Source organism: Thermobia domestica, chromosome 1 (assembly GCF_964235325.1).
Source record: "Thermobia domestica chromosome 1, izTheDome1.hap1.1, whole genome shotgun sequence".
Classification (NCBI taxonomy): domain Eukaryota; kingdom Metazoa; phylum Arthropoda; class Insecta; order Zygentoma; family Lepismatidae; genus Thermobia; species Thermobia domestica.
In genome coordinates this window covers 192,948,068-192,967,208 of record NC_137454.1, presented here as the reverse complement: position 1 = coordinate 192,967,208, position 19,141 = coordinate 192,948,068, and the positions used below count along the sequence as shown (strand labels likewise).

Genomic DNA, 19,141 nt, shown 5'->3' with positions numbered 1-19,141 from the left:
GTAGGAAATATTTTTTAAAAAAATATGCGCAGAAAAACATTCATTGAATTAGACATTCTCTCCCCTCCCCCACTAGTACCACGTCCATATGCAAATCATTTTTGCTGCACACATCATGTATACGAACAAGAATTATGCTTCTAGACCACTTCAGTGAAATATATCTTGTGTTATACGGGACCGTCCCGAAAATAAATGTAAATTAACCAAATTTGACCCCCTCTTCCTCTATAAACAACAAGTACACATACAGGTTACTATCATGTAGGGGACTACTTCATTGATTCACATACCAATTTTTATGGATGTACCACACAGAGGGGAGCAATACCCGCCAAAACCTGATGAAAAAAAATTGATGAAAAAAAAAACTTCATCCTCCCTCTCTCGGCCGTACATACGTACCCCGTATATACATAAAATGCAAGTGACGGAAAGCTTTATCTCTCAAAAATACTTTGGTACCAAATCACCTTTCTAGCTTAATTAAGGACTGAGCTATTGATGCTTGTTGTAAAAATAAATGTAATTTACGTCGAAAAACTGAAACTCCAAAAATTGGCTAACTTTGTCCCCTCCCTGCTCCCCATAATAAGCAAGAAGTACAAATCAGGGTTGGCAAAAACCATGGTTTTTATTGAAAAAACAAAAAACCGTTTTTTTGGTTTAAACCAGGTTCTTTTGGTTTAAATAATTTGCTCTATATATTCATATCATATATGGACAGAAATAAGTTTGTTTCGCCTTGATGTTATTATGCAACAACCGGGTTATGCTGGAAGGGATTACATAAGCTTAAAGCGGAATAAAAATCGTTTCTCGAGTTACATCCGAGAGAAATTGTCCTCCATTTGAACTCGGAACCAGGACTAATTGGCCACAAATGCGATACGTCTGCCGACTCACTCACGAAGGAATCCTGATAAAAATACGTTGCACTGATCTTTACATGCTTCTTAATATAACTGTCAAGAGTCATTTCAGAAGGACAAAAAGATAAACAGTTGCACAAGTGAAACCATTATACAGAATTACATATGGACAATTTCAAAGTACTACGGAGTACAGAAGAACTAATTTAGTTCGAGTTAGTTAACAGCAACTTTTATTGGTCCAAATTAAAGAAATACAACGACTTAATTTGCATATTAGTAAGAAAAGTGAATAAAGATACGAATTATTTGAGTCCACTTTGGCTCAGACTCATTTATACATAAATAAATACCAAAGAGACTTCTCATTTCACTAAATGTCTCTCGTGGGGTCTGACCCCCCTCCCCCCACACACAAAAAGTACGGCATTTCGATGTATTTTATCAATAGTAAACATTGAAACGAAACAATATTTAGAATTTTTCTTTGATTGCAATTAAATAAAAACAATAATAACAACTACAAAAAAATCACAAAACAAACATTTATAAACTTATATATATATATATATATATATATATATATATATATATATATATATATATATATATATATATATATATAAAGTTGCTTATGCAGTATAATCTTTTTGAGTAATGAATGGGGAATTTAGGTCTGAATATAATACGAATAATATACGGGAGTGAAACGTGATAACCCACAAACGTGTGTTCATCAAGATTTTACAAACACTTACACTTTTAGGAACATTTTTCGTTTTTTGGTTTAAACCAGCCAACCCTGGTACAAATACACGATATTACCATGTAGTAACCTACTTCATTGCTTCATGTAACAATTTTTATGAATCTATCCCCCAAGAGGGGGAACGGCCCCCAAAAAACTGTTGAAAACAAAACAAAAAAAAAAACACGATATTGACCCTCCTCCCACATACATAAAATGCACACCAGGAAAGTTGCATCTTTGAGGAATAAATTAGTACCAAAACCATCTTCCAGCCTTAATTTGTGGTTTAAGACTGAGCCATTGAGGTTTAAAGCCCTGACACAGCAGTTGTGTCAATGGGAGTTTAAAGATGAAGAATGCAGACGACCAGTAGAACGTAACACAAAGAAACTAAACTACATATTCTGTGAACGGAGATCGGGAAAATCCCGATTTTTTCTCCGGAATTGAACATTTGGGCGGATCGAGATTAGGGAAGTTCCCGAAATTTGATCTAGCGGTTGAATATAGATGGCAAGCAGTACCTAAGAGTGTAAAAATGTAATATATATGCTTATGTAAATTATTGTTTTAAACAAAATAAACGTTTTAAACATGTTTTTTTCTTGTTTAAAACAAAGTACTTTGTTTTAAACGTTAAAAACGTTTAAAACAAAAAAAAAACATGTTTTAAACATAAAAAACGTTTTTTATGATTTTTTTAAAAAAAACATGTTTTTTTTCAACCCTGATTCTGAAAGTTTCACTTATGTTTCTCCAGTTTATTGCTTCCTGTTTATATTACCCTCCTCACTAAAACTTGCGATTAATTCTCGATCCTGATTGGCTCGTTGTGATTCTCGTTCCTCATTGGCTTGTTCTATTATTGGTTTATTATATCCGCAATTCGTTCGGGGTTTTAACAGAACCTGAGGAGGTCTGACATACAGTTGCTGGTGACATTTGGGAGAGTGCACAACGGAGAAGAATAAGCTTTGCAGAGAAGAATTGCTGATATGCATTGCTTTCCTGAAGAAGGTGTTCCAACCACAACCAACATAGATAACATCAGAGATGCATTAAAACAGCAAAACGTACAGTTCACGAACCTCATTCGTGTCCAAACAAAGGAGGGACCAGCACCCATCTTGAGAATGTTTTCAACATTTGCTCTGGCCATATCATCTCTTTATCATCTCTTTATGACTTATAGTTCTCGAGATATGACTGCTTAAATATCTAGAAATTCGAACTTTTTTAGTCAGTATCACGGGAACGGTAAGTCATAGAGAGATGATATCAGTGTTAATCCCTAATAGAACATTAAACATTTTCGTACTGATATTAATTGATGGCCAGTTGCACAGTGGCCACCGGTTACTATTTGCTACCAAAATATTTACCACCCTTTTAGATATTGACCAACACCAATATGACCTCTCTATGACTTACGGTTCCTCAAATAATGCTCCTTAAATCTCTGGAAATCGGCCATTTTTGGCCAATATCATGGGAACGGTAATTCATAGAGAGACGATATTGGTCTTAATCAATACCTAAGAGGATGGTAAACACTTTGGTAGCAATATTAATTGGTGGCCATTGGCCAAACCAGAACTCTTTAAGTTCGTTGAAAACCGCGGCGAGACACAACATTCGACATGCTGCTTTAGAATTCTAACTGCATGTAGGAGGTACACGTAGATATAAGTTGCTGCATCACTCAAGGGGGCGAGCTTTCTTGCCAAGGGGCCCTATTTATCTCTAATACACTGACCACTCATTCTTGTAACAATTTATACGATAATACCTAGGTAATATATAACAAATGTTTCTCACAGCACCTAAGAACAACTAAGACGCAAATGCAAATCTAAGTATCATTTATAGAAAGGTGAAAGGATAGTTATTAAGATATGTGGTAGACACACCTGAAATATGTATACAAGTGCTTGTTTCTGATTGGCCAAAACTGGAAGATATAGACAAATCTTTATTTCTGATTGGTCGAACGTCTGTTCACGATATTTCAAGAGAACTTCTAGAAATATTTATATATATTGTTTATTTTATATATGTTTGTTTTCCTTACAGTATTTCAAAACTATTTGCTTTCAATAACTATATTCTTACAGTTTTAATCTTACAGTTAGATATGATACGGAAAATGAATGACTGGGACACATTCCCCAGTCACCCTCTCTAACGACGCCATTGCACACATATAATATAGATGACTGAAAATGCTATTGTTATCCATTACTTTGTATTTTTTTTTTTTTTTTTTTTGTTAAAACGACTTGCATTTTGGTGACTGTTTTTATTAGTCGATATACTTATGGTAATGATGGCAACGTTGCACAAGATTTTTTTCGCAATTTCCAATTTTGTTGCCTGCTCATTAAGGCTTTATCTGTGTCAACAGATAAGCGTGGGAAAATTTGCGCAATGTCGGTGCACCGATTATTTCTACATAAGAAATAAAATCTTTTTACGTGGAAAGCTATTCCTCAATTACTGTGTTTAAAAATGGATTTATTAAAGGTATTTAGCATCTACTTTCCAGTGACGGTATGTTTTAATCATTGAAAAACCAAAGACGGTATACCTTCATCACTGTAAAACCAGATGCGATATAAAATACCAGTGCATACCATCTCACTTCGAGTGCTCTTATTATTTTGTTCGCGACGCTGATCGTAAGAGATTTCCCGTAACTTTAGCAAAATAAAAGCAACTTTATTTCGCTTAGACAGTGCCCACTTGATTCGTTGCGTGATGCTTCTCAAACAACCAATAGTGTTCCTTACCAAAGATGACGCGCTTCGTAGAAACTGAAGAGAGCGTGCTGTAGTTCGTGAAATCTCCGTTGAGCGGCACTAGGGTTCGTCTGGATTTAGGAGTATTTTGAGATCTTGTAAATTCGGCTTTCTGCTCGAGCGAAGCGCGGAAGTAGGTTTTAGTGCAGTGTTGCTCCAAAGAAAATTGTCTTGGCGCGATTGAGTATCGGAGACGCGTCTACACTTCCGGAGAAATGTGATCTTGCTTTTGTGAACAGCGAATACAAGTGATTTCTTTCGCAGTGGAGATTAACTGATTTATGAATAACTGAAAAATGAAATAATAATAAAACCGAACTTTTAATTGTGTATTTAAATATGAAAAAGTAACTTTATATGTTTAGATATAAAAAAAGCAGTACTTGTGTGAATAGCAAACTTTTTTCTCATTTATAATTTTAAAAAAGTGTGAAATATTTTTTTCTAGTTCCCGAAAACTGTATAGCTATTTCCTTTCCACAGGATAACAAAGCAAGTTTTTTTAAGAAGTGTTTTGTGAACTTTTCAACTTGAAGAAACTAAGAAGAATTGTTTGCTTTTGTTTAAGGCTTTCGTGAAACAAGAGCTTTATTGGTAAGTTTATAATAATTGATATACTTCGATAAGTTTCGCATCTTATATTGGGATATAATGAATGAGTGATGATTGACGGTTCTACTCTGCCCATCTCTAGTGGCAACTGCCTGCAACTCTGTTTTAAACTCAACTTCGTCTTATTTTATTTATTTTTTTTCTATTTAATGTTATTTGTAAGGTTGTATTTTGTACGATGGACTTTATTTGAAGAAAGAGACTATAACAATTATTTCGATTTAAACTGTAGAATTATCTCAAGCGAATACCTGTACCATGGGTGGGATTCGAAGTCACGACTGATAAGGAACATCTTTTGCAAGTTATACATCTCTCTCTGCCTGCTACTAGTCGTTAAAAACCAGGGCCGGATTAAGGAGGGGCCTAGGAGGGCTATAGCCCGGGTCTCCAGGTGGACAGGGGATCTCCACTCTGATCAAAATCTCAACTAGTTATCTAAAAGGAATCATGAAGATACAATCATGATCATAACATAAAATATGACCAAAAATATTAAACATATTCTCTTAACTTTCCTACTATACTTTTACAGAAATGTAGGTGAAGTCAGCAGGGACCACATATTTTTTGTAACCCCAGGCGTCCAGATAGGTTAATCCAGTCCTGTTAAAAACTATGTATTTGCTTCACATAATTTCTTTAGAATCGAAACGACTTTCAGTGATGCAATGCTAGAATTTTATTGAGGTATACGCTCTAGATCATGTTCAAAAATACAGTGTACACCATCCCGTATATGCTCACCCTTTCGTGAATTTAAGGTGAGTATCGTCGGAACACAAAAATATTAGCTGGGTGTAAGCCTCATCTGCTGTATACGCCCAACTCAATCCCTGAAATTATAGTAGCTAGAGTCACGTGTTACGAGTAAATATTTTATACCAGGGGTGCCCACAAGGGGGGGCTATGACGCAAACTGCGTCATTGAAATATTTGGGGGGGGTTAAAAATCTATATAAATATGTTTGACGGGGGGGGGGGTAAAATTAATCGAAAAGTTTTTTTTTTCATGGAAGAATACCTATGGATAGACAATTGCGGGGGGGTGCGTCATGGACATAAGGGGGGGTGGGCACCACTGTTTATACGATAGATAAATATTGCGTTTCTGTGACTAGAAGCATATTTATTATAATATTAATCAGCTCTGGAGAGACCCAAATTAATCTGTTGTTTTAGTTTTTTTTTTTTTTTTTTTTTTTTTTACTATCAGACTTGCGGTAACTCGGATCGCTAATTTTTTTACTCTGTTTAGGAAGAAAAGTTATAACGAAGAGAGCATATGAAGTCCGTTATGTTTGAAGTGCTGAATTCTACACATACATAGAGTTTGGTTATTGTAATTTTGAATGCAATGCGCATTAATTTTGAAATACTACCTTAAAAATGTCTATTTCAATATTTCAGACGGGAACAATACACGCACTGTTTTTTTGTTTTGTCTCTCGCGCAGTCTGTATGATATAAAGGAAGATGGAAATATGATGGAACTCAATTCATACCCTTAACTTCTAGACTGGTAAAACATTATTAGTAAAACAGCTTGTACTGCAGTGAACCCATAAGATCAGATTGTTTAGGGCCTCAATTAAGACTAGAAATGTTCAAAACTAGGAAGTTCTCGGACTTCGGCTGAATAATTGAGAGTGAACACAAGTACTGTCAATGGGTAGCGAGTCAGGGCCAAGAGAGGGCGAGTAGAAGCTCCGATGATAGTGATCGCGAGAACAAGCCAGTGCGAGCTTTATTGAGAATAGCGAGCGCGAGTCGCAAGCCTCAATGAGGATTATGAATCTGAGCCCAAGTGAACCTCAAATACAAAATGGACATTTCTGGTGGACTGGCTTTTGTTTTAAGTTGAACATCCTATGATTATGCTCCAAAGCTGAGGGAGAGATGATGATGATATGTGAAGTGGTGGAATCAAGAAAATGGGAGGAAACGGGAGAGTCCCTAGAAAACCCATGTATGTAGTGCTGGTTGTTTGCCACAAAGCCCACAAGGTGTGAGATCAAATCGAAGGAGAAACCCAATGCTATCACTAAGCTACTGGTATGGCTATTTTTGTAAACAAAAACTACAATTCGTTTCGTTTTCTTAATAAAAAAAATGGAAGATAATGCAACTGAAATCCATGATAGTTGCCTTAAAAATATATCACACTTAAAAACTCTGCGGCAGTAATATGATTTTTTGAATTGAAAAGTTTCGTTTTTCTTAAAATAGACTTCAGTTGAGTTTGGAACGGAAAGGCTTTCTCTTGATAATATTTGTGTTGTATGGTTAATCCTGTTGTTTGTCACTATAGAATAACCTTGGAATCATCGTGAGTCTGTAAACAACATTAGTTTACTTCTTGGTGTTTCTATTTTCTAAGACTTTAGTGTCCAGTTTGTGAAGAGGAACTTCAGCCTGTAAAATTTTTAAGATTTTAGAATTTTATTTCGCAAAATTACCTTTATCTACTTTTTGTTATTATTATTATTTTCAAGGAACACTGTAGTATAAAATTCTAGGTGAAACTACTAAATGGCGATTCCCAGCTATTTTCCTCTCTATGTAAATGTAGATTCGTTATTTTGATATAAATAATACTAATAATAATAATAATAAGTTTAAGGACTGACAGACATATTCGTTTCATAATATGAAGGAAATGCAAATATCAGACAATAAGCTACTAGGCTGTTTTCTGTTACGAGAATCACACAGGGAAAAGATTTTCCTCTAATATCAGATGCACATAATGTTATTCAAACTTCTTTTTGTGGTGTTTAGGAAGTTTAGTAAACATAGTAGTTTGTGTTTGCCGTGTAAAGCAAAAGGTTTTTTTTACTAAAAATAAATAAAAAAAAGTGGCATGTTCGCCTTGTTTCCATAATTTCGGATTATATTTGAATCAGTTTATCATGATGCTTGTGGTAGGGGAAAATAATGATAGATGAGTACTTATTAGCTTTGTAAATTCGATTAAAATAGAGAAAACTTCCTCTTCTCACATGGAACTTTTGAAAGTAAGCCAGATAATAGATTGAAGAATTACTTTCTTCATCTATGCTTACAGGATCATAACAAGTGAACTGCTAATTATTTTCAAGACTTTTTCATGTTGCACAGAAAAAAAATTGAGTGACTAATTCTTCAACATTATTAGCGTTTAACTGTCCCAAGATGAAACGTTATACCAATCTATAGATATCATTCAGCAGAACAAAATGATATGCGTAAGTGTAAAAATCTCATGCGTAATTTTCGAGAAAAATGGACAAAAGCTAATTTCTTTATAAACTTAAAAAAAATTGATGCTGTAGAATTCTGCCACCCACTTATTGAAGTGAAACTGATTCTACATTATATTACTAGCAAGATGACAGTGTAATAACTCATAACCTAAAATTAACAATAGCTTTTACATTTTAATTTCTGTTTAACTAAGGTATTGACCAAATATTTTTGTTCTGTAAATTACATTGAGATAATGAGGCAAGATTCATTAGGTTAAATTTTCATGATTAGTTCACGACTAAGTCTTTAAAAAAAACGCTAAAAGGTATGTGATTCATCGCCACTTTTTGTTTTACTGGAAGATGTTGCTCTTTATTTATGTTCGTTGTATATATAGCATGTACAATGTTAAATAGGTTCGGATCAAGCTCTTTTACCAGGAGGGGATGTAGAAACTTTTCCAAATAGGAAGATTTTTTTTTTTTTTTTTTTACACAAGTTATATATTAGAATGAAGGAATATTTCTCTGGAAAGAAAGAAAATCCGCTTTGATGACCCGTGGAAATTGCTTGACGAGAGGAGGAAATCCCTCATATCTCTCACTGATTCGAACCCTTCAATCAATGCTTAATTGGAAATTAATTGCAATTATTCATATCATTACATGTAGTGCTTTATTCATAATTCCATAGTTTATTTCTGTCAGCAACTTGCATCCCATTACTCACTCTTCACACGCTCTCCTTCCCAGGTTTCGAACCACTATTCTAAAACTACTTGCCAAGAGTTGTAGTATGATTTTTTTTTAAATTTTTATCGTATTTTCAAGTGTATCCTTTGTTATATCAAAAATAGTTTTGTCCTGTGTTTTCATTTCTGACTTTTAACATTCTCTTCTTAAAGATCTCTCTTTCAAAATCTTTTCTTTCTAATAATTTTTATTTTTATTTATTTACTAGCATATATTACCCGCTTCGCTGGGTTGAAATGAAAATTTAAATGCACAACTCCGTATCTCATGTGTTTAGTACCCGTGAAATATGCTGTTTTCGTTTTTAATGGCATAGATTTAAACAGCTCCGGAACCCCGAAAACCATGGATTCGACACTAATATTGGTCATTTTCGATCATTTCCCCTCCCCATGTTGCGGGCCATGGTATCGGAAGTGTCACCGTTCATCTCAGCGCCCCCCAAAATGTGGATTCAGCACTAATAACAGTCACTTTCGATCATTTTTAAATATCTCTTCCTCCCCCTCCCCCAAGTTGCGGGGTTGAATTTGAATTTAAACGGGATCGAAAGTATCACTGTTCATCTAAGCGACCCAGAAAACTATAAATTCGACACTGATAGTGGCCATTTTCGATCATTTTTTTTATATCTCTTTCTCCCCTTCTCCCAAGTTTCGGTGCTGATTTTGGATTTAAACCGGATCGGAAATGTCACTGTTCATCTGAATGATCCCGAAAACTATGGATTAGACACTAATATTGGTCATTTTCGATTATTATTATTATATATAGCTCCCCCTCGCCCTCCTCCGTGCTGCGGCACACGGCATCAGAATTGTCATTGTTAATCTCAGGTACTCCTAACACTATAGATTCGACACTAATATTAGTTATTTTCGATCATTTTTAAATGTTTATGCCCCTCCACTTCGTTGTACCCTCCATCTCCTCAACCATCAGGTCTGAACTTACAAGGAACCCTAGGTATCTATCAGAGCCCGATTTTCATGAAACTTTGTATATACAGAGAGTACCTCGGGAAACTCGCACAGCCAAAATTCTAGTTGCAGAGTCCAAGACGTTAGGGCACTAGGGCCCGAGAAAGATCAAAAGTGGAACCTCAGTACATTAAGGACATGGTGAGAAAATGCACGTTTTTCTTTAAAACTAATCATTGTAACGACACGAAATGAGCATACATGTATATGAGATGGTCGATATGATCTGTTAAAAGTTATAAAAAGAATATCCGCCATCTTGAAAGAGGCCATGTTGAAACTGGTGCGATTGGTGCAAATGAGAATAGGGCCACCCGATGCATTAATTTGAACGTAAATAGCCACAAATACCTGTTGGTGAAATCTGTTGTGAGATTACATTATTCCTGTGCTTCTGGTAGAGTGGTTTAGGTACAAGATGAGCAAAGTGTATCTTATGACACTCGAGCAGATGCAGATTATGGAGCGCTGTGAGTGGGATCAGTGGAACTAGAAAACCGAGCGAAATATAATTTTAGCACTACATCATTTGTGTCAGAGTCAACATGTAATTGGTGGGATGTGCTGGTATGACGGGTCAAATCTTCATAATAATATCATGGTTGACATTAACTTGTAACTTTTTATTAGACTTAAATTAATTCGAACAGAAATCAGAACGTCATATCAGTCCACCTATAGCGCTCCATACCCTCCATCTGCTCGAGAGTCATAGGATACACTTTGCTTATCTTGTACCTAAACCACTCTACCAGAAGCACAGGAATAATATAATCCCACAACAGACTTCGCCAACAGGTTTTTGTGGATATTTACGTTCAAATTAATGCGTTGGGTGACCCTCTTCTCATTTGCACCAATCGCACCAGTTTCAACATGGCCTCTTTCAAGATGGCGGATATTCTTTTTATAACTTTCAACAGATCATATCGACCATCTCATATACATGTATGCTCATTTCGTGTCGTTACAATGATTAGTTTCAAAGAAAAACGTGCATTTTCTCACCATGTCTTTAATGTACTGAGGTTCCACTTTTGATCTTTCTCGGGCCCTAGTGCCCCAACGTCTTGGACTCTGCAGCTACAAATTTGGCTGTGCGAGTTTCTCAAGGTACTCTCTGTATATACAAAGTTTCATGAAAATCGGGCTCTGATAGATACCTAGGGTTCCTTGTAGAGACCTGCACGGGCCGGGCCTGGCCCGAGGCCCGAAGCCCGGCCCGGCCCGCGGGCCGGGCTTGGGCGGGCCAACCCTGTTATTTCTTTGGGCCGGGCCGGGCTTGGGCGGGCCGACACTGTTATTTATTTGGGCCGGGCCGGGCTTGGGCTGGCCGACACTGATTTCTCTTCAGGTCGGGCTGGGCTGGGGCCGATCAACTACAATTCTTTAATAATTATTGACTTTCGTTAAACGATAATTGGAATAAAGCCAAATGTTGAAGAAGTGTGTCCGTGAAAAATGTTACAAAGAATGCAATAGCTATTTACAGTTTGTGTTGCTTAGCGTCTCCACTTTCACTATAGAGGATTGCAGGCATTATGCGGTAAATTGAGCTCTGACCTTGACCTTCACTGAACTCAAAATATAACAAGAAGGGGTGGGAATGTTTTGCCTGTCGCTAAACAATATTGCCATCTTCACTTTATGCTAAAAATCAATTAAGTTAGATTTTTGTTCAGGGGATGGAGTTTTTGTTCTGTCGGTGACAGGCAAAGTTCTAGGAGACAATGGTATCATTCGGGAGGCAAGCGTCAGGTTGTGAACCAGAGTTTAAAAAATGTTTTTCTGAGGGTTAGGTCAAGTTTAATACTAAATTTTGAGAAACATTGGAGCTCGAGCTAATTTTTTAAAAAAATTTATCGGGCCGGGGTCGGGCCAAAAACTTTTAAAATTTATCGGGCCAGGGCCGGGCTTGGGCCAAGAATTTTAAAAAACTTATCGGGCCGGGCCGGGCTCGGGCCGAAAATCTCCTAAACTTTTCGGGCCCGGGCTGGGCCGGGCCTAGGTACGTTCGGGCTGGATTGGGCTCGGGCCGAAAAATTCGGTCCGTGCAGGTCTCTAGTTCCTTGTTAGATTCAAACGGCATCAGAAGTGTCACTGTTTGTCTCATCGACCCCGAAAACTATGGATTCAACACTAATATCGGTCATTTTTTTTATCATTTTTAAATTTCTCTCCCCCTCCCCTACCCCTCCCGGTATATATAGCTCCTCCTCCCCTATGGTATATATAGCTCCCTCTCCTCCGTGCTGCGGCACACGGCATCAGAATTGTCACTGTTAATCTCAGCTACTCCTAAAACTATGGATTCGACACTAATATTAGTCATTTTCGATCATTTTTAAATGTTAATCCTCCTCCCCTACTTTGTGCCCTCCCCCTCTCCAACTATCAGGCTGGATTTGGATTGAAACAGCATCAGAAGTGTCGCTGTTTCTCTCATCTACCCCGAAAACTATGAACTCAACACTAATATCGGTCATTTTTTATCATTTTTAAATTTCTCTCCCCCTCCCCTACGTTGCATCGTCAAAGTGAATAGCCTAAAGTAATCCCTGTCCCTAAACTCATCTATGTTAAAAATTTGATTGTGATCGCTCGGGTGGTTCAAGAGTGATGAAGTCACAAATGCAGTCATTTTTATTTTAATTTTTTGTATATATCTCCCCCTCCCCCTCCCCTAGGTTGGGTCGTCAAAGTGAAACGATAAAAAACACCCAAGGCCCGATCCTCACATATGTTGAAAATTTGCTCGAGATTGGTTGGGTGGTTCAAAAGTTATTAGGTTTTGTTAGTTTTTATTTATACGTCCCCCTCCCCTAGGATTTACCGTTAAAGTGAAATTACAAAAATGTTTCCTGATCCGAACCTCATGTATCTTGAAAATTTGATTGAGATCGATCGGATAGTTCAAGAGTTATTAAGTTACAAAAATAGTCACATTGATTTTTATATATCTCCCCTTCCTTCTCATCCCCTACGTTGCTCCGTCAAATTTAAATCATAAAAACTATCCCAGGCCTGAACCTCATCTATGTTGAAAATTTGATCAAGATCGGTCGAGTGGTTCAGGAGTTATTAAGTTCTATGTATTTTTAATATCCCCTCCCCCGACCCCTCAGTTCTACCATTATAGTGAATAACCTAAAACCAGCCCAGCCTCGAACCGCATCCATGTTACAAATTTCATCGAGATCGATCGGGCGGTTCAGGAGATTTAAAGTTACAAACATAGTGATTTTCAAATTTATATTTATAGATTTACTTTTTAAATGCCATTGCTGAATCTATTGAAATACTAATGCAAGACTTAGCGCAATGAGAGCTTCACAACTAACCATTTTATTTCGTAAGTAGTCCTGTGTAAAATGTAAATAATAAACCTTACGCATTCCTGTCTGGCGAGTATTTGAGAGTATAGTACCATTCTTTTTCTTTGAAATTAACCTTTACATAACATTTTTCACCCCGAGTTGATGATGTTTATCACAGAAGGCACGTTTGCATGAAGTTATGAGCAAGCACGCGCTGTACTACTATCTTTGTGACAGTGCGGTGCAGTCGTGTATAAGGCGAGAACCGGCAAGCTTTCTGTCATGTTGCATTCTTCCGCCTAGGATTTTGCTTTTTTTTATGTCAACAACTCGTTTATTTCTTGTTCTCTGTTGATGTTGCGATTGTATCGTATTCTTCAATATTCTCTTACGTTAGTACTGGAGTCTCAGACTCACGTCTGCCTTGTATGAAAGGTTGCATTGTTTCGAAACAATCTTCTTGAGTGAATGAGCAATTTTGCGGATTCGTGCATTGAAGAAAGAAAGCGGGTGAACGTGGAATCGAAGGGGAAGTCAGTTGATGATACTGTGCTCCATTTCCCCTTTGTTTTCAGGAAACGTAAGGCATTCTAAAAATAGACCCGTCTGGACATAAAATTTACTTTATAAAGAAGGTTAATACGCAGTGCGGTTAATGCTGTTTAGTACTTTTCCCTCTAATAACCAACTGTAGAAGAGTTTTCATAAGTAGGTCTGTCACATTCCATGCTATCATATTAACTAGTACATTTCTTTTCAGGATTTTACATATATACAGAAATTTGAAAAGCAGGGTGCAAATTAGGAGAAAAATATAACTAACAAAGGCCTAGGGCATTATCAATAACCAAACATTCCCTGAACTTTAATTGCAAATGCATTTTCTTGACATATTACCACAAACACTGAGCTTTGTATTATTAAAAGAGATCACTTGAATGTTTCGGCTATGGAAGGATAGGAAGATAATGGTAGACTTTACAATAACGCTATATACTTCATAATTATTTTGATTTTAAGGAAAATTCGCCTGTTTAGTTGTCGAATGTACACGAAGTTTTTCACCTTGGAGTTAGCTTAGTGCAACTTGAGAAACGCTTTTCTTGGTTTCCTAGAGACTGATGAACCTGGACTTTGTCAGGACTGATGGCCTGTAATTCTATAAACAGCAATTCTTGGATTGTGTCTTCCTTATTCACAGTTCATTTCACTATGTTTAGACAGTTTAAACAATTTGCCGTAGTATCTTGAATATACACTAGTGCTATTAAAATTTCAATTATTCGAATATTTGAATAGTGGATTATTCGAATAATGGATCCTTCAAATTATTCGAATAATATATTCTTCAAATTATTCGAATAGTATTCGGATAGTTAATTATTTGAACAATTCGGATATCGAACAATTACTTGAACATTTATTCGAGTGTTGAAAACCAATGTTCGAATAACAGCAGAAAACTTTTTTGAATACCGTAATTATTCGAAAAACGAATATTTGAATAATAATTCCAATAATTTTAACACCACTAGATTATACATATGAAGTAACCATTCTATGACACCCAATATAATATGAAGGCTAGAGGCCGACGACAATGTTAATCTGGCACTGTTCAGTGGTAAACTTTGGCCACTTTGCTCAAGAAAGACTTTTCAGCAGAGAGTATGTTTTCGGGAGACGAAAAGTAACCCGATCTTGTTATGAACAGACAAGTCGTGGGTGACATTGCATCAAGTGTGCTAATTCCAAATATCCTAAGCCCATAGCTAGGGAGCCGGGCGGATCAACCAATACCACCTAGACTACAGGTGGTAATCTAGGTGGTGTTGGATCAACCCCCTTGCAGTCACCTTCATCCCCCTGAAACTTTCAGTTGCTCATTAGTATGTATGTATGATTGTAAAGTGAACTCAAATATGCCTCCAAAATACTATCTTGCCCCCCCCCCCCTGTCTTAAGAGGCCTCATCACTGCGAAATTAAAATACCGCTAATTTTACAGTAATTATGTGATATCTTCAAATAGAAAAAAGATAATCGAAAAGTGGAACAAGACCTCCCTAGACAATATTATTTTTCGTGAGATACCGTTATCAAGACTCAGTTATCTGCTTTCGATTTGCAGCCATTTAGAAAATCGGCATTTATTTTCGCGTTTCTAAATAACTGCATACGCAAAGCTACTAGATGACTCGTGATAACGCTACCTCATGCAAAATAACGTCGTCTAGGGAGGTGTTGATCCACTTTTCGATTATCTTTTTATCTATTCGAAGATATCACATAATTAATGTAAAATTAGCGGTATTTTAATTTCGCAGTGATGCCTAGTGTTGCCCACGAGACTAGACAAGAAATAAGGTTTTCTCATCTCGTCTCTGTAAATTTATGTACAAAATTTATGCCCTGTTTTTTTTTCTTAATTTCATTTAGAAGTTATCAGAATCCTTCGGCGTCATGAGAGGTACAGAAAGGGTGCGGTATAACAACATTCAACCCATATTTATTATAGGAGTATGTTGTGTAATGACTTAGGTACAATTAAACGTTGATAAATGTTTTTATTATGTTCGTACAATTACTTTATCAACTTATAGGTGTTATACTTGAATAATGTAACAGGAAAACATGTTTGAGATCTAAGAATAAAGTGAGCTAGTGTTGGCCACGAGATTTGAGAAATGTCTCGTCTCGACTCTTGTCTCGTTCTCTCGAGACAAGAAATATCTCGTCTCATGAGCAATACTAGTTGTGGCTACTTCGATAGATCGATTCGTTCAACATTGATTGATTTGTATTTTTCCCTTCCAGTACAGGCTCTTAAGGGAAATAAAACAAAATTCTAAATTTTATCGCTACAAGCTAAGGGAATAAACCTTACATAATGTACTGAGTTAATACTTGTATACTGCTTTCTGAAGCTGTATGAAGCTTTCTTCCCTTACCTTGTAGCGATAAAAAATCTTCACGGATATTATTTCTTTCAAGGGCCACCACTGCTCCCTTACCAGTAGTGAATAGGACGAAACATGTAGTTTAAAGTGAGATTTGGACCACTGTAGTCTGTCCGGCACTCTCCCACCAGAAATCGAATTCGGGACGGCGTGCACCAAGGAAATGCGCGCTATTTACTGTAGATCAACAAGGGGAGCTATTTCGTTCCGGATATTGGAACACATCATATCTGTGAGTTTTCTCGGGCTCGTCCTGTTTCATCCCACATTCTCATTCCACCAATTATTTCATAATCATTAACTTTCATTAATCACCCGCCTCCTTCAGCCTATAGAGTATAATCGTGGGACGTAAAATTAAAAATTCCATTCAAACCGAATGTAAACGGGGCTTCTTCCTTCAATGCGAATGTTGGGACTTTTCCTTGTGGGACTTTTTCCTTCAAAAGGAATGTAAATGAGACTTTTTTCCTTCAAAACAAATGTGAATGGGACTTTTTCCTTCCAAACGAATGTAAATGGGACTTTTTCTTGAAAACGAATGTAAATGGGACTTTTTCCTTTAAAACGAATGTAAATAGGACTTTTTCCTTCAAAACGAATGTAAATAGGATTTTTTCCTTCTAAACGAATGTAAATCGGACTTTTTCTTTCAAAGTGAATGTAACTATAACTTTTTCCTTCAAAACGAACGTAAGTAGGACCTTTTTCCTTCAAACCGAATGTAAGTAGGACTTTTTCCTTCAAAGTGAATGTAATGGGACTTTTTCCTTCAAAATGAATGTGAATGGGACTGTTTCCTTCAAAACGAATGTAAATTGGCTTTCCCTTCAGAACGAAAGTAAATGGGACTTTTCCTTCAATAGGAATGTAAATAGAACTTTTTCCTTCAAAGCGAATATATAAATGGGACTTTTTCCTTACAGAGCCAGTGAAGAATTCCTCTGATAAATCAATAAAATTTTAAACTTAAAAAGATATTTCGATCCGTCGAAGTGTGCGTTCAAGTGTATTGGCCATTACACATAAAAACGATTGACTTCCATCAAAGTGCGTTTCGGCATCTAAGGATCTTTGAAATTTTTGTAAAACAACTCCTGTGGTCGCTTGACAATAAAAAATACGCCTAAACGAAACAGTAGACGTGCAATGTGGATGTTTAGATGAGATGTTGAGGCAAACGTCCCAGTCTTGTGATTCAGCGACGGCACAGGAAGTTACAACATATACCCATGCTGCTCACTAACATAAGAAGAAGAAAGAACAAGAAAAAACAAAGGCGGATAAAAAAACAAGTAGAGGAGGGCTAAGTTTAAACAGAACTAAACCCATCAAGGTGTTCTGTTTTTTGGTTTTTAAAAGTTCAGTTTCTGTTGAACACACATATAAACACATTATACAGTTCCAAGCTACAACTTTTTCTCTCCATTTAAACAGAAGAAGAGAAAGAAAATTAGATTCCTTTTTTTTTATGATGTTATTCTGTGGACTGCACTAACTAGAGCCTGTGTTTTTCAGAGTCTCAGAATTAATTCTGTCTGAGGTAACCAGCCTGCCAGCTTGTTTACGATTTGAGTGTTCAGTCTGTGTGACTTTTCTATGTTTCATTATACTTATTGCTGTTCGGTTAATTTCTAAAAGAGAAATTTATCATGTATATAAAAAGAGAGCTAATTAGGAAGCGTGCCTATTCGTATATCCGTCAACAAGCAGACAATCTCAAATTGATATTCAAGTAACTCGCATATTAATAGTGCATTATGTTCGAAGAGAATACTGACTTATCTTTTATATACACTTTTAAGGAAAAAAGGCTTATCTTTAGTGTAGAAAATCCAGAGCCAAAATTTAGCAGGATTCTGCATTTCACACAAGTTTTTCTGTATCAGATTGCGTACGTACAAGTTTGTTGCTTAGCCATGACCAAACTGTACAGCCGTAAATAGACCGAAATTGAGCATGTCTTCTGTCGGCACTTACAGGATACAGAAAATCATGGTTATGTGTCTCGATAGTATCATACATAACAGATATATAACATTATTTGGTTGAGTACGGACGCTAAAGTCCCATTTTTGTGTACGATTTAGATTTTCCTTCTGGTCGGAAATAAAATAAACATGCAGGATAAGAAAAATGAAATGAAATGAAATCTTTTAAGTTTTACGTCCCACGATTATGCCGGCTAGACTAAAGGAGACGGTTGTAATAAATAAATAAATGAAATGGTGGAATGAAGAAAGTGGGAGGAAACGGGAGAACCCCCGAGAAAACCCACGCACACGGTGTTTGTCCACTACAAAGCTCACTTGGCGCGAACTGGGATCGAACCAACCTCCCCTGCATCAGAGGTGAGCGCTCTAGCACTGAGCCACTGACATATAATTTGTCATATGATATTATAAAAACAGGAAGTTACAGATTATACTCACCGCCAGCCATTAATTAAAAGAAGTACGCTCTGCATCTCATAATTATGAAAAATATGTTTCATCATCACAACCACTGCTCAAATAGCACGTGCTCTTAATTGCGACACGTAATCGCTATGTTGGGTTTAATTTTCATATTTAAAAAAAGAAATATGTATGTAATACGAGAGAAGGGGAGAAATGAAAGTATGTTCTGCTTAGTTTTTGGATTAAAATTATGATGGCTAAGCTCGTGTGCGTATGCTATCCCACGGTTCTTATCTCGTTTTACCAAAAAGGCCGACGATCTTCCCTTTGAGAATCGATCTTAACTGAAATTATAGACACATTTCCACATGTTTTCTAAACAGATTTTTTTCTCTTTCTCCGAAGAAATAAAAAGCTCCAGCAGCAGACATAAGGCGTGTACTTTTCGGATCCGCCCGTCCGCGCTTATACTC

General features: G+C 36.6%; 1 protein-coding gene across 5 annotated transcripts in view; it reads left to right on the top strand.

Annotated features, from left to right (window-relative positions):
- The first annotated feature begins 4,480 nt into the window (after positions 1-4,480).
- Positions 4,481-19,141, top strand: part of LOC145692382 (fibroblast growth factor receptor 3-like) — a 186,955-nt gene continuing 172,294 nt past the window's right edge. For 3 of the 5 annotated variants that reach the window (XM_081767691.1, XM_081767684.1, XM_081767687.1), the window contains exon 1: positions 4,481-5,015. The gene's annotated coding sequence lies outside the window, so the exon portion shown is untranslated. The remainder of the gene's footprint in view (positions 5,016-19,141) is intronic. The other 2 variants (XM_081767693.1, XM_081767698.1) reach the window with 1 other exon arrangement.